The sequence below is a fragment of the Mus musculus genome, chromosome 3, assembly GCF_000001635.26.
Source record: "Mus musculus strain C57BL/6J chromosome 3, GRCm38.p6 C57BL/6J".
NCBI lineage: Eukaryota > Metazoa > Chordata > Mammalia > Rodentia > Muridae > Mus > Mus musculus.
The window spans coordinates 122460378-122476368 of NC_000069.6; the positions used below are offsets into that span (position 1 = coordinate 122460378).

At 46.7% G+C, this 15991-nt stretch overlaps 1 protein-coding gene across 1 annotated transcript in view; it reads left to right on the forward strand.

Moving 5' to 3' along the window:
- Window positions 1-15991, forward strand: part of Bcar3 (breast cancer anti-estrogen resistance 3) — a 110435-nt gene that overhangs the window by 40621 nt on the left and 53823 nt on the right. The gene's annotated exons all lie outside the window — the stretch shown is intronic.

Sequence of the window (15991 nt, forward strand, 5' to 3'; positions counted from 1 at the left end):
TCTCCTCTTCCCAACCCCTCCCATCCCTGCCCCAAATCCCTCTCAAACTGATGGCCTCCTTTTGAGTTTTATCGAAAGACACACATACACATATGCATAAATATATAAGTATAGCCTGCTGGGTTTGTTCAGCATGGTTTGTGTGTATATGGTTTTAGGGCCGACCACAGTGTATTAGCTAGCCAATTAGGGTGCTCATTCCCTGGGAGGCTAATCCCCCCCCCCCCCCCCCCCGTTAGTCGTCAATCGATGCCTGTAGTTAGTTCTCTGTCTAGACATGGTAGACATGGGTCTCCTGAGCTATCCCCCTTCCTCAGCACTGTGCCTGTTGACATCACCATTGCTCGGGTCTTGTATAGGCAGCTACATTGTGGAATTATCTTGGATGAGTATTCCTGTCATTTCTAAGAGAGAGGATCTCACAGCAGACTCCCTGGTCCTCTGGCTCTTAGCAACCTTTCCACCCCTTAAAAGATTACTTTTTAAGGAAGGTAAATTAGAAAGCTTGGTGCAGCAGAAAGTGTGGGCTGCCTGCATTTCCAAGTTAGCAATGAAGAGGCAAGTGTCCTCCAGTGCCCAGGCTGTGGACAGCACAATGTGGCCAGAAGACAAAAGCCTGCTCTTCAGGGACCACCTAAGGAAGTATCAAGACAGGATGCAGCCTTTGTTCCTGGCTGGGTTCCTAGCTGTCAGCCTTGGCGGATTCTTGTTGCCCACTTGTGAGCCTTAATAAAACTTGCCATCGCCAAGCCTGCTTTGCAGGTTAGAAGAAATGTCACGACACTGGAGCTATTGTGCTGAATGAAGGCCTCTGGAGCCCAGGGGCGTCCAGAGAGGCTCAGAAAGCCATCCTTTGTGGGGTTAATGCCTGTTCCCAGAGGGTTCTAAGCCTATAGACAGTTAGCCTGCCCAAGGCTCAGATCTCAGCGAGGCCATTTCCCGTAGTAGGATTGGGATACCTCAGGTCACCCAGCAGATGAAAAGAGAAACAATAATGCAAACTCCAGCACCGAAAATAAGCAGCCTGGCTGTGGGAGGCTTGGGCAGAAGAGGGGGCAGCCGGGCCTCAGCTCCCTTTTGTACTCTACATGGCTGCAGCCATGGTCATGGCTAAATAGCTGTCTTTGAGGGAAGTGCTTTCTTCCAGCAGGAAAACAGGCGAGTCTGCTCTGAATTAGCCAGCTCACAAAGTCATGAAAGGGACTCACAGAGACAATGGCACGCTGTACATTCCGTGAGATTCTAACAAGTTATATGAACCAGATAATGGCCCAATTGGCTGGCTCTGCAGGTTTTTTGCCTGAGTGTGCACATCCGCAGAGAGCCCGCGCTGTCCCCTGTGGGACCAGATCAAACGGGTGCCAGCCGAGAATGCAGGCTAACTCTGGGCCCATGTTCAGTTTCGCCCACTCTGCCCACAATGTGCCCTGTCGCTATTCTTAGGAAGTTTCGTGTTACTACAGTGTAGAACACTGCAGCCACTGGGTAGGAAGACAGACAGACAGACGAATAGGGTAGAAAACAGTCCCTCACCCAGCAGATTCTTATCCTTTGAGCTTACAGAAATATGGATACTTAAAAAAAAAACATATCACAAAACATATTTCATACGAAAGTCTCTGTGTATACGCTTATATATGACATTATTTAATATCATTCACCACTGATGAATTAGAAACAGCCCGAATGTCTGCTTCAGCCATGAACAAACCATGGAGATCCACACGGTGGCATACCGTTCAGCTACAGAAAGAAGCAGACGCGCAAAACCACTGGTGTACCACGCAACATTTTTTTTTTTTAAATCTTTCAAAGTCTACCAGCTCTAATCACATCTCTGGTGACAGAAATGAGTCCATGGTTGAAAGGGGTAAGCGAGGGTACCTCTACAAGGGAACTTTGAGAGTATGACAGGGGAATGTCTTTGATTGTAGAAATAATTACCCAACTGATCATTTGTCAAAGCTCACAGGATTGTACTGAAAAGGGAGACATGTACTGAATGCAAATTAGCCTGGCCTTTAAATGGAAACGAAAATCTCCTCTTTTGGCCTTTGGGGACTGCCACCTCAATAGGGCAAGTTTCCGGTTTGAGATGGGCTGCTCCGTGAGGACAGACCTCCCAGCAGATGGAGACAGTGCTCTTAGAGACTCCGTGGAGGTTCACTCATGCCTCAGATGTTTTCCAAGTCTCTCCTGTGCACTCACCGTGTGGGGGGGTGGGAGGTGAGGGGAAGCTGACATGGAGTGTTTACCTCAGGGAGTGGCAGTGGCCACGGGGAGGCCAGGTGTCGCCAGAGGCCATTTGGAGGGAGAATTAGAAGCCGTTTTATTCAAGCAGGCCAGCAGATCCTGGCAGGACTTGAATGGAGCAGGTGACGGAAGGGAAGCTGGGGGCAGTTCAAGTTCACATGAGGGCCTGGGATCTTGCCAGAAGCTGGTCAGCTTGTGAGAAGGAAGGAGAGTCCCAAGTAGAAACCTTGTTACCACCATTGTAAATCAACCACCCAGCGAGCGTTTGAAGCTATGTTTAGAGCAAGGGTTAGGAAACTCCCACTCAAAGCCAAGTCTGGCTCACCCCCTCCTCTGACAGCCCCCCCCAAGTTTTCATTGGCTAAAAGTGGCCTTTTTAGTTTAAAGGGTTTCTTTCCCTTAATCAAAAAAGTAGCAAAATTATACAGAATTCATATTTTGGTGTATTAACGTTTTATTGGGATCCATAGACCTGTACTATGTATTGCCTGTGGCTGCTTTTGTGTTCTCCTGGTGCGGCAGCATAGCCTAGCGGAACCCTTCACAGGGAGGCTTGCTGAGCCCTACCTTAGCCTGGGGATTCCACTCTCCCTGCCTGCCTCTCTGATGATGTGTTGCGGGCTTCCAAGAGAAAATTCTGTCAGCTCATGCTGACATCACCATTGTGCAACGTCGCCTCACCTGGATCACCCATATCTTGCCTCATGACCAAGCTGTGAGTCCCTGTGCCAGGCCTGCAATCTCACAGATGCAATGCGTTGCCACATCAGCAGCATCCTGCAGGGCAGACAGGCTGGCTTCGAGCAGCATAGCTTTGCTGATCCGGCCGGCTCTGTCTGGATAAAGAGATGTGCGTGGACATCCTGATGTTTGAGGCCTGACTGCTCTGACTGGATCTTATGTAGATGATTTCACAGGTCAGACGCTCCTCTGTCAGGGCAGCCCGAGGGTCTGGTCTAACCAGTGAATGCAATAAAGCAAAGATGGATTCCTTGGGAGTTTACAGTTGTCGCAAGCTTCGGCCGTGAAGCTGAAGTGCAGGTAGCCCTCTCTGGCGTACGGTGGCTTTTCTGAAACTACCTAGATCAGTGGTTCTCAACCTTCCTAATGCTGTGACCCTTTAATGCAGTTTCTCATGTGGTGACTCTTCCCCCACCCCACCCCCAACCATAAAATTATTTTCTTTGCTACTTCATAAATGTTATTTTGCTACTGTTATGAATTATAATGTGAATATCTGATATGCAAGATATCTGATCTGTGACCCCTGTGAAAAGGTCACAGGCGTTTCAACCCACAGGTTGAGGACCACTGACCTAGACTCCATAAGGTGGAGAAGTCACTAGGAAACTGACAGACAAGCAAGAATCAGGCCTGTGGCTTCTTTTAGATTCTGCTCCATGGTTGGGCCTAAACCCCCCCTGGGGTCAGTCTGCTTCTAACCTCTTGTCATCCTGTCCTCTTCCTTACTCTTTAAATTCCACCATCGTCCCTCCTGCTGTCCCCAGGCCTGAACCGTCCTCTTGTCCTCTTTAAACTCCACCATCCTGTCCCTCCTGCTGTCCCCAGGCCTGTACCTTTCCCCTGTCCTATACGGTTTTGAGATAGAACCGTTGAGTGGCTTGAAGCTGTTACAATAATTTCAATTTGGGTTAAACTGTGTTCACTGATAAAACTACATTGAAAATGTAACGTCTAGTACCCTGGGCATGTGACCTTATTTATACATAAGGTTTTATAGGCATAATCAAGTCAGGAGAAGATCCTCCAGGAAATAATAGCTAATTATTTCCTCCAGGAAATACTAATCTCAGTATTTGCGAATGAAACCGTATTAGGAGATTGTCTCTTTTTGCAGATCAGTTGACCAAATTGAGATGATGCTGTACAGGTAGAGAGATGGCTCGGTTGGGAAGCGTGAAGACCCGAGTTTGGACCCCTAGCAGCCTTTTAAAAGGGGGTACATCAGCACGGGCCTGTAATCTCAGCATTGGGGAGGCAGACAGGCTGCCCCCTGGGGGTCACTGGCCAGCCAGGGTGACCTAATCAGCGAGCTCTAGGTTCAGTGAGAGACCCTGTCTCAAAACTATGGCAGAGTACTTACCCAGCAGGGGGTAGCCAGTGACCAAAGAGATGGTTTTCCTAGGGCGAGGCTCCAACATTATACTTGGGGTTTGCTGACCCCCGTGACCACCCCGAATGCGGGACCTTACACTTTGTGATAAGAGTCTGCGAGTCTGCACTGCCCCTCATTCAAGCACCTGCTCTTGATGTTCCCTGGGCGCTTTAGGGAGAGTGTGGCGTCGAGGATATCTGGAAACTATGAAAGAATACTTTTTTTTTTTTTTTTAAAGCAGGGTTTTGCTGTGTACCCAAGGCTGGCTTTGAATTCAATATGTAGCCGAGGCTGGCCTTAAACTTCAGGGCTCATCCCCCTTCAGCTCCCAAGTGTTGGTCTTATAAGAATGCACCACCACACCCGGTTTTATTTGAATGCCACAGAGTATGTGCTTATTGTCACAGTCATACTGGTAAGCAAGCACACATGCCAAATTGGTTCTTGCTAGCCATATTCTTAGGCATTGACTGAAATTCCCAGGAGCCAGTAAGTGGAGGAATCTGGGGTTAAATGTTAATATGGGTTAATATATGTAAAGTTCTTAGTCCAGAACCGAGGATGCGATTGGTACCCTGTAAATAAGAGGTAGCAACTGCCATTCTAGCTCCCTGTGTGTGCACTGGGCTCACCTTGCCTCAGACTCCCTGCCTTGGACCTTCCCCAGATCCTGTAGGCAACCTTGAGGGTCACTCTTGGGTCACCCTGTGAAAACTCTGCTCATGGCTGTGCGTTTTAAACAGCTCAACTCTGAAGCTAGGGGACTCTTCTTGTTCTCTTAATAATATTAATAATAATATTTGGTGCCTGAATGATATGCAACTGGATTCAAGGTACATCTAAATGAGGGTCCGTGGAGCCCAGGCTACCTGAATCATTATCCTCCTGTCTCAGCTTTCTCACATGTTGGAATTACATGTGTGTGCCTGCCCCTAAGCCATACATTCCAAAAATCTTTTTTTTTTTTTTTTTTTTTTTTGGATTTTCGAGACATGGTTTCTCTGTGTAGCCCTGGCTGTCCTGGAATTCACTCTGTAGACCAGGCTGGCCTCGAACTCAGAAATTCTCCTGCCTCTTAAGTGCTGGGTTTAAAGGTGTGCACCACCACTCCTGGCTCATTCCAAAAATCGTTATGTTCCCCAAAGCAAATAAGACTTATGTCTGTAAGAATGTCCCAGAGTTTCCCGAGAGTATCAGTTTCCAGATGGTTAAGCAGTTCCTAAATGCAGCCTTGGTCTGCCTTCTCTTGCTAATAACCTGCAGTTTTCCTGATGAAAACTGGTGTCACTTTTTGTTGTCCTAAATACTCACATATTTAGTAAGAGGTGTCCTCAATTTGTAGAGATGTAAGTCTGTAACGTTTTAGAGATACAGTTCTGGCATCGTCTGTGACTTAGACCTATCTACTTAGGAGATCTTGTTTTCTCCATACCTTAGCACTTCTAAGTACATCCAAAGAGGCCAGGAGTTCAGCCTTGGAGTTGTTTGCTATTAAACTCTACCCTCTAGTGGTCACTCCATGTCACAGCAATGCAGCATTTGGCTATAGCTGTTTCTGGACACTATGGGAGCTTTTAAGATGAAGTGTAATAACATAGCACATTATAGTTCAACTTCAGAAAGAGGGCCTGGGTTGGCTCCATTCAAGGTGTGTGAAGTCATGGAGCCTTTTGTCACTAGCGTATTGTCTGCGTTGTTTGGGTGGAGCCGATTAGGGTTGGCCTGAAGTTTTACGCACATTAAACTTTCCTTGGCTAGACTTGCATTTACATTGTGATCTGACAGTTGATAAGACTGACGCTTTGTCAGGAAGGGTGCTTGATTTAGCAAGGCAGAAAATAGCTATCAGTACTTTGAAGACTGATAGAGAATTTTCCACCCCTGTGGACAGTGGGTGCGCTCAGCCTGGCAGGAGCAGGAGAGAGTAACTGGAAGCCATGTTACGCAGAGATTTCTTGAGCTGGGGAGCTGGGGAATCCATGTTGTTGGGAAATTCTGAGAAGACGCTCACACAGAAGGAATTTTATTTATCTATTATCAAAACAATATATCATCAAATACTTCTTTGTGACTTGTCTTGTTGGCTATGCGTTACTCTGTGCTGAACGCACGAGCCGGATCTTCCTTTGGTGCAGGGTAAGTGTCCAGTGTCCAGAATGCGAATATCTGCGATCCGGCACGTGCTTCCTAACCTGCAACCTTTCCGATCATCAACTTAGAGCCGCAATAGGAGCATCCATACCATGCAGCTTTGTTTCATAAGCAAAGTTATTAAAATATTGCATAAATTATCTTCGGTCCATGCATATAGAATATTATTTGGGGCATAAATTAATTTCATGCTTAAACTTTGCACTCCTAAGATCTCTAACTCTTTTTTTTTCCCTTTCTCTCTATATGTATTTATGTGTGTGTGTGTGCAGGTTTTTTAAAAATCTGAAGTCTAAAACATTCAAGTATTTCAGATATCAGATACGCAACCTGAATTTCTTTATAAGAAAATGTCCTTATGACATTTGGGCTTTCCCAGTCCCCTCTTGTTTAAAACAGCACATAGTCGTTTCATAGCCTGCATTATCTGCCACTTGTCAACTCTCTAAGGGTTGGGATACAACACTGAACAAATTCCTGGACCTTCTATTCTGGAGGTGGCATACGGGGTGACCGTAGGAAGGACAACCAAGTTAAGGGGGGAAGGTTTAGCAGGGAGGGAGCTGGGAGATGTTAGCATAAAGGAGCTGGGCAGAGAATGGGACTTTAGTGTGGAAGGGCCAGGCAGCGGAGGAGGTCAAAACGGTAAAATGAAGCAATGGGGGTCAGAGCACACCTCTGCTCTGGGAGAACAGTAGGGAGGCCACCAGGCCTGCTGAGAGCAGCAAAGTAAGCTGCTATGGGGTCCAGCCACTGACAGAGAGCTGGAAGAAGGTGATTGGGCAGGTTGCACAGGGCCTGCACCTCAGGGGAAGGACTGGAATCTCTACAGTTGCCTGGGGTTCACTTTGGATTCCTTGTTGCTAGGGGACAGAAAGGAAAAGAAAGGGCAGGAGGGAGGAGGGGTGTGTGCACACAATGCACACGAGTGTTCAGGTGATAGGGGCTGGGGGTTTGGACCTGCCAGGTAGCTGGGGGAAGACGGGGAATTGGATGAGTAACTCGAAGGTAGAGCTAGATTACCTGGTGGACTGGCTGTGAGGGGAGAGGGGAGAGGGGTCAGAGCACTGGAAGAGCAGTGAGGTCACAGTTGAGAAGAATGGGGGGGGGAGTGTATTCTTCCGTGAATTTCAGGTAAGATAAACCCCTGGGGACTGGAGGCGTGGACCAGTGGTTAAGAACAGTTGTTGCTCTCCTAGGGGACCTGGGTTCTCTTCCCAGCACTCACACCAGACAGCTCACACCTGCCTATAAATCCAGTTTCAGGGACTCTGATGCCCTCTTCTGACCCCCATGAACACTGCCATCTAGTGGCAGAATGGCTAAGTGTGAATAACATTTGAGTCAAAATAAATTCTCCTGGCAATTAAAGGGATGTTTCTGTTTTGTTTTGCTTTTTGCTTTTCACATTTCTCTCAGTTTACACATTTTTCTCTAATATACATATAATACTCATATAAAAAAAAACACTCCACCCCAACCCTCCTTTGGTTTTTAGTGTCAAGGTTTCTCTGTGTAGTCCTGGCTGTCCTAGAACTCACTGTTGACCAGGCTGGCCTTGAATTTAGAGACCTGCCTGCCTCTGCCTCCTGACTGCTGGGGTTAAAGGCATGTATATTACTGCCGCCGCCACCACCATGCTAAAACACTTCCTTTTTTATACCATAGTTCACTGCATGGATACACTAAAAATTTGTGGGTTGATCCAAATTATCTCAAACAAACTATAAATATATTAGAGAAAAATTCCTAAACTTCTAGTGTCAAGACCTTTTTACATTGTTAAAAATTGAGAGTCCTTTTTTTTTTTTTTTTTTTTTTTTTTTTTTTTTTTGGTGTTTTTGAGACAGGGTTTCTCTGTGTAGCCCTGACTGTCCTGGAACTCACTTTGTAGACCAGGCTGGCCTCGAACTCAGAAATCCGCCTGCCTCTGCCTCCCGAGTGCTGGGATTAAAGGCGTGCGCCACCACGCCCGGCTGAGACTCCTTTTTAAAAAATCCTTTAGTTATATGAGCTATAACTATTAATAATCATTGTGTTGGAGATTAAAATGAAGAAATTACTTGCATGTGTGTGTGTGGTACACGCATGTCCACATATATGTGGTTCATATGTCTCTGGTGATATGTGTTCTATGTGTTTGTGTGTGTGTGTGGTACATGCATGTCCACATGTGTGGGGTTCATATGTCTCTGGTGATATGTGGTGTGTATGTATGTGTGTGTATGTGTGTGTGTATGTATGTGTGTATGTGTGTGTGTGTATGTATGTGTGTGTATGTGTGTGTATGTGTGTATGTGTTATATGTATATGCACTTGTAGAGGCTCAAGGTACATATTGAATGTCTTCCTAGATTTCCCCCCACGTTACATATGGAAGCAGGATCTCTTGGTGAACCGGTTTGGCTAGTCTGGCTGGCCAATTTACCCCAGGGACCCCCAGCCTCTTGGATTATAGGCAGGCTGCTGTGTACAGCCAGCTTTTACATGGGTTCTGTGGTTGACCTCTGTGGTAACCCCCAGCCAACAATGGGAGGATTTTAAACATGTTCTTTATTCTATTTTTTGACATTTTATGTTTCCTTAGTGTGTTCATTTAAAATGAACGGTGCATAAATATGAAGTGCATATTTTTATGAAAAGATGGTCATTTTTCCAAGACAAACCCATCCAGGGGTAAGGACACATTGCTTTACCGTTTTGCAAGTCTCTTTACTGTCTGGCCGAAGAGAGCACAACTTCTCTTGGGTGTGCTTTTGGCGGTCAGTTTACTGGATCGTTTTGGTTAGATGCCTAAGAGACCCAGCTTCCACTGGTATGTGGTTTAAAAGGGCAGAAGTACTTTAGTAAGCAACTGTGTAAGATAATTACTGCTATCCTGCATGCTAATCTAGACCTTGGAGGGTGCCTCACCTGAGAGGTTAGACTCTGAAACCTCACCCGGCATCCTTTCTTCTCCGGTCTTTAAGGTCCATCTGTCTGTCTTGCAGTTTGAGTAGTGCTGTCGTGTGTAGGATATTTGAAGAATGTTGGTTCAAGGAGTTAGGTGGATCTCTCAAATGTTCACATGTCTCTTTGTATCCAATCAAAATGAGTTAGCCAATAGTCATCACTAATCTTCCCAGAAAAGTCATGAACGTGTAGATAAGCTATGAACTTCTTGGTGGTGAATACAAGTCCTTCAAAAATCCTAGTGTTCGACCGACAGCTCAAATCTTTGCTTTGGTAACAGACACTATTGGTTGTTTTCTTTGAAGAAACCACTCTGTTCATCCCTACCCCATCCCCAAAAACGTCTGCCAACTAAGTCCTCAAGTGGGAATAACCACAGGTTGTTAGTCTTTGTTAACTAAAGAATGCCGTTCCACGAGAGAGAGCAGCTCTTCAGTGGGTGATGCAGACCATTGGTTCCAGGCAGTCGCCGTGCCCGTATTCTGTGAGCCTTGACTCAATATAGAGAGTAAGTACTCCTCACAGTGTTGTCTACATCTTTTCTTACATACTGTGTGCTCGGGACGGTCAGGAGTGGAGACAGGATCAGTATAGCTGGCCCCTCTGCCTTGCTTCCTCTTAAGGAACCTGTTTCACCCAGCATAGGTTTCCCCCATCGGAGTGACTTGTTGACACAGCGTAACAGGCGACGAAAGTCTCAGTAGTATTATGAAAAGAAGCTTTAGTCTCCTGGACCTTGGACTTGGGGTTGGCCCGGCACTTAAGAACTGTAGAAATACTAAAACGTAAATAGCTCTTTGCTATTTATCTAAGTTGCCCCACACCCCATCTCAGCCTTAACTAACAATTGCGTTTATATTTAAAAACTGATTATTAATATAGAGAGATATTAACTTTTTATTTAAAATGAGAATATATTATGGAAATAACAGCTCTCAGACAGGGGCCTGTTCCTTACCACAGGGTGAGCTGTGAACCCTGTATAGCTCCTAACAGCGGAACATAACTAAATCATTAATCACTATATACTGCAAAGGGCTGGGCCAGAAGCCGTTGCTAATCTGTAATTACTTTATATTAAAGCTGTGCAAACCCAACTTTAGACGAGGCCAAGGCCCAATTTACAAAGATGCTATGCTTGGAGTTCCGTGCAGGCAAGGGATAAATTCATTTAGGGGGATGGATTTACGTGGGGCAGGCTGGAAAGGCACACTCTCCTGACCCATCCATTTTTATCAGCTGCCCAAGTGCACGCTTGCTCACTCCGTGTGTGGATGAGCTGGCCAGCCTCCATGCCTTTCTCTCTGGAAATGAGATAAGGATGTGTCAGACCCTGGGAATGAGAACATACTGTTTGGCCCTCTGAGGCAATTTCCCAGTTCTCTCCAGATGGCATCTAATTGTTTCTTGAATGACCTCAGTGTCCAGGCTGCAGGAACCTGGTCCGAGAGGCCATTCCACATATTTATTAGCTTGTGGATGAGAACTTACTGCATAAAGCCTCCATTCACCCTCTCCAAAGAGCTTTCTGTGCAGAAGAAGCTGCGAAGCTGATGGACCGCTTCCTGTGCCCCAAGGCTCCAGCTGGGCTCTGGTCTTTCCCAGGCCCAGGTGGCTGTGTTAGGATCGGGGTGTGTGTGCTCAGTTGAATTCATCCTGTGTGGACTCTCATCTCTGTGTCCTCCTGGTCTTTACAGAAGCGGCCTGGATCTGAGCAGAGCCAAGGCGGTGCGAGCTGAGAATTACCTCATTTTGCCTCGCTTCCTCCCAGTTTGGAATCCCAGGTTGCTTGCAGACTAAGAGACCAAGGCGATTATTTGGATTAAAATAAGAAAAGTCTGCCTTGGTTTCCTGTCTGCTGTTGAGATAAAACACTCTGGCTTAGGAGAGAAAGGTTTCATTTGACTTACAATGCCAGTTTATAGTCTGCTATTTCCAGGAAATCAAGGCAAGAATTTGAGGCAGCTGGTCACAACATGTCCAAGAACAGATAAAGGATAAAAAAATGCACACATGCCCACTTTCTCTCTACTCTTATACAATACAGGACCCAAATCCAAGGCGTGGTCCTGTCCACAGTGGGCTGGGCCTCCCACCTCAATTAATTTAATGAAGACAGTCCCCTCCAGGGATGGAGAGATGGCTCAGCGGTGAAGAGTGATTGCTGCCCTTGGCAGAGACTCAGGTTCAGTTCCCACCACTCACACAGCGGCTCGCAACAGCCTTAACTCCAGATCCAGGGGATCTTGCATCGTCTTTGGACTGCTGTGATCACTACATGCATGCGGCACATATACGTAACATACATCCAGACAGGACACCCACACTCATGAAATAAAAATAAATAATAAAACTCGAAAAATGGAAGAGAGACTCCCAGAGACATACATGTCTCAGAGCAACCCAATGTTGCCAAACCTCGTTAATCCTGACTTTCATCCCAGGTGATTTTAGAATGTATCAAGTTAACAGCTCTGTCACAAGTTCTAATCCAAACAGAGGATGGCAAAGCTGGCTCATTTTGTGTGTGTGTGTGTGTTGGGGGTGGGTATTGTGCCATTTCTCATGCCTGTGTGGGTGACTATTTGGGGAGCAGAGGATAGGTTCCCTACTTTTCTACATCTAAGATGAATAAAAACCACATCTCCAGAAATACATGTGCACGATTCTTATACATCCATCTGCCAAGGTGTTTGTGGACTTCAGTTTGAGAATCTCTACACAGCGCTCAGCGTTTCCTGGGCCCCTATTATATTTAGACGTCGTCACGCTGAATGTTGTGGTGACTATGAAGAAGAGATGGTTTCAAAGTCATTCTAACAGCTGTACCCGGGAGGCAGGGTGGAAGCTGGAGCTCGGAGCTGGGCATAAGGAAAGCCGTGGGAGGGAGAAGGAACTCCCCAAAGGCCCTGACGACTGAAAACCGGGGCTTCCAAGCCCTGAAACCCCAGCTGCAGAACACATCTAAGGGGGATCTGAATGTGTGTGGAGATGGTGTCAATTTCATGCCTTCAAGTTTTCCTCTTAGGTTTGACCACCAGAGGGGCTCCTGGCTTCTGGAAGTGGGTGGCTTTGCAAGATCTCTGAATCTGGTCCAATAGCCAAACGGCCTTTAAGAAATGCCCTCAGGGGGCTGGTGAGATGGCTCAGTGGGTAAGAGCACCCGACTGCTCTTCCGAAGGTCCAGAGTTCAAATCCCAGCTTGTGATGGTTGTGATGGTGGCTCACAACCATCCGTAATGAGGTCTGACTCCCTCTTCTGGAGTGTCTGAAGACAGCTACAGTGTACTTATATATAATAAAAATAAATAAATTTAAAAATGTCCTCAAGAAGTTTTAAGATAGTAGATCATGCCAGGGCCTGCTAAGGGGAAGTTGTAAGATGTTGGTTCACAGTTGCGCCTAGGCTGGGAGGGTGCTGTGCATGGCTCAAAGGTCACACTCCTACTCAGTGACACAGAACATCCTAGTTCCAATCTCCTTCTCCTCCCTAAAGGCAAACCATGTCTTCTCTATCCCAGAAAACTCAGGACAACTCAGTTCTTCCACATGTAAGTCCCTGGAGTAGACTGAGGAAGACCGTTCATTTCCACCTGCTGCTGACGCACCAGCGAAGAGCCCTGTTATTAACCGGGAAAATCATATACATGGCTTCATGCAGCGTCAGCCCGTGTCGGCTCCTTTTTAGCGTCTCTCAGACGCAGAGATGGCACACAAGCCTGCAGCGGTGTGCCCAACACGGTGTGCTAGCCAACACCTTGAACTTAAGCTCAACTTCATTGTCATTGACATTTTAAGAAAACATTTTAGGAAAACAAGTTTTAAGGACACACTGTTCCATCTCCTTTACTCCCAAGCTTGATAAAGGGTCCGGTGATTGGGTTAATCTCAAATTTGAATCTCAGGATAAGCGATCCTGTAAACTTAACCTGTTGATACAAAGTAGTAAACTTCCTTCTGGGAAGGGCCCGGGTGGAGCAGTCTTTGCTGCTGCTCCTTCTGGGAAGTAGAACACCCCAGGGCTGCTAGTCTCTTGTGTCTGCCTCTCTCAGCGCAGAAGCTGTGTTTTCTCAGGTCAGCTTTGTGCACGGATCACACAGTGGAAGCCTAGCCTTCCGGTCTTCCCATTCAAAAGGAAAAGGAGAGCTTCCTCCTCAATTCCAGTTTGAAAAATCCCAGGGAAGCTCTCAGGTTCATCTCAGGTTGGTCATATGTTCACCCTCAGACAGCTCACTGTCCAGTACTCTGACTGGATTACACATCCAGCTCGCAAGGGTGAAGACACATGCTATCTAGTAACTGAGCTATTGAGAAGCACTGAATTAGGTTGTTAGGTCCGCTGTCAACAAGCAGTCACTGATAAGCAGGAGGCAGGAGACACTCCCCCACCCCCACTCTCTAGGGCTGCCAGCTCTGAGAGTTGTAAGGTTACAGGAAGTCTGCTAAGTGACTGAGCCCACATCAGAAAAGGGGCAGGCTTATTCGTCAGTCCAGCCAATGGGAGAAAAGGACAGGAAGTTCTCCTAGTCAGGGAACTTCTAAAGATGCCCTCTTATGCCAAATCAACGTACCAGTCGTCTCTGCCCTTTCTCTGCTGTGTCTCCCTGTCTGCAGCATTATATATTAAAAGACGGTTTCGTTCTCACTAGTCTCTTGAATTTGTTATGATCATATTTCCAACACCACCATCTGGTATTTACACTTTTCCCCATAAATGTTTTAGGATCATAGTAGGCTATTTTTCTAATTATCTCTGTCTTCTTGGGATACACATATACTGTGTTGACACATGACTGCTAAACTCTGCAGATATTCCTCCCCATACCCTTTTCCATCTTCTTAAAACCTGTACACAGCTCTCTGCAGTTTCACTCTCTTTGGTTTATTTATGGGCTGGATAGTTTCGTGGTGGCCACTGTGACAGAGGAGATAGAAGTGGGCCCTTGGGAGAGCTGTGTATCACCTGATTATCACCTGTGTGGCCTTGGAAAGATTTCTACATCTGTTATCGCAAGTGACCCAGCCCTAAGACACAGTGTTCCAGATAATGATCCAGACTCTCCAGACCCATTCCTGCTGCTCACCCTGGTACCTCCCCCTTCCTCCACCCAGCCCTCCCACTTACTTTGGAAGGAGTGCCGTAAGGTGCACAGGGACAGGGTGGGGGTTGGTGGCATTCTACTAGCCTTTGAACACTGGCAAAAACAACCCATTGTCCTCACCCTAGGCACCAAGTAAAGAAAATATTGACCTTTTAGATGTCACTTCTGAAGACATCGTTGTACTTGGCAGCCATCAAGGAAGTGAAGACATTGGCTGCCGATCAATGCAGTCTCTCACAGAGAGCCTTCGGATCCGGCCTTTCCCCACCAAGGGCACAGGAGGTCTATACACAGAGAGGTGTTCCTGGCTTGTGCTCAACACCTGAGGCTTGCTGCCTCCTGGTCCAGAGATTCTGTTCTCAGCATCCCCAATCTATGAGCTACACTTCCCTGACTGTTATATGTTGTCCAGTATCCCTGACATTGCGGATGAACCCTCAACCTGTGCTGCTGGACTATCTGTCACTGGATGAGGGGAGGTCTGCCTCCTGGATTTGCTTTAGATTAGAGTGTTCTGGTCCTGGCAGTCAGGTGTGATGCTTCTGTTAGCACATCAGATAAAGCAGGTTCTGGCTTGCTCTCATTACTCATTCTAAGAACTACTGCTTGCTGCCCAGACCATGGTGATAATGATGCCCCCCTCCTAGTGTGCTAAACGAGACACTGGTAGAATTCTCAGCAGAAATTCTGGCCCTTGGGAACATCACACACTAGGAAATGAGGTAGAGAGATGTGGGTGACCGCCATGGCCTTTCTAGATGCACTCCCCAGATGTGTGGCTGCCAAGAGGTTGCTGAGATCAGACTTGTACATATTACACATTTACTGTGATACACAAGGCCCTCCCACCAGAGGAGCACAAGGGCTTGTCTTTTTCACAGGGGAAAGCTACTTCACAGCCATAAGGGGTCTCAACACTGCTTGCCTGGCTCCTCCTCTTACCAGTCACAGCCCTGCTAAGCCAACCGGTGTCCATGGCAACCAGACAAGTGTTTTGCAGGTCCAGTCATGATCACTAGGCTATTTTGCTCACTTCCTTTCTACTGGCTATTGAAAGCCTTTCTGAATCTTAGACTGGTGACCTGACTCAGCAGGTAAAGGTACCTGCCATGAAACCTGCTGACCTGAGTTTGATTCCCCAGAACCCACAGGGTGAAGGAGACAATAGATTCCCACATGGAAGCTTGGACATGCGCGCATGCATACACACAGACACTTTATCTATTAAGTTACTTTTTTAAAAAGTGGATAACCAATCAGTGGGGACTTCTAGGTCCCCTAAGTGTTTGGGAATTGAGTATAAGCTCTAACCTATTTCTCCAGTGAGCACATTATCACCCAGTGGTTCGTATGGATCATAGAAGCCATACTTCACCTCCCAGTTAAGAGCTCCTAATACAGACTGATTTTCAGTGCT